Below are 908 nucleotides of genomic sequence, written 5' to 3'. Positions count from 1 at the left end.
CCGCAGCCGGCCTGCGGTGTATTTCCCGACGGCGATGGGAAAAGCCAAATGAGGGCAACAGAGCGTCCCGCCAAGTGCATATTACTGACCGATTTCCCTTCCCCGCCACAATGTTTTAAAGGGTTTTGAACGGAGGGCAAACGCGGAGCCGAGGGATGCTGCAACGTCTACAACGCTAAGAGCGCTCACCGGGAGGCTGGGGACGGAGTACCTAAAGGTGCATCCCGCACACTTAACGCCCACCGACCTGGTGTTTCGGCCTTCCCCGGAGTTACTGCAAGAGAAGGACTGCTGGTGAGCTGCGGGGTGCAAGGAGAGACGCATCCCTGTGTGTACCTGCGGGGCGGGGAGGGTTGGAGGGGAGCACGGCAGAGCTAGGCTCCAGAGATGCGCTCGCTTTGCGCCGGGGAAAAGCCCCTTGCTCTTTGGGGCCAAACCCGCCGAACGAAAACCCTTAAGGCTCTGAATGCTAACCTACAAGTCCCACTGCCTCAAAGGCTGGGCACAGCTGGCCTACCCGTCAGACGTTGCAGGATCAGGCCTTCTGGATGAATTTTGTGCTTCTCGGGGACGAGTGCTCTTGCTGCGAGCTGGAGAGACCCCAGTCGCTCGGTTTTGCTGGGGACGGTGTTCGCAGGTTTGGAAAGGAGTGGCAAGAAACGCCACCCGGAATTTCCCAGCGATTACTTCAGTGGGAAAAAAGGACGGGAAATGCTCCCCGGATCGGCTCTTTCCTGCGGCGTGGGTTCAGCTATCGCACCGTCCCTGTGAGCTTTGGGAAAGAGCGGTCCTCTCCCTGCCCTTGGCCTTGCGGAGCGAGTGGTCAGGCTGCGGACACATCAAAGGCGAGGTCAGTTCCCTGCCTGGCTGCGTTTTTGCTCTGCCGGAGCGGAGCGGCGCTTGCCCCG

Source organism: Pygoscelis adeliae, unplaced genomic scaffold (genome assembly GCF_000699105.1).
Source record: "Pygoscelis adeliae isolate BGI_AS28 unplaced genomic scaffold, ASM69910v1 Scaffold167, whole genome shotgun sequence".
NCBI lineage: Eukaryota > Metazoa > Chordata > Aves > Sphenisciformes > Spheniscidae > Pygoscelis > Pygoscelis adeliae.
This window is presented reverse-complemented; position numbering follows the sequence as displayed.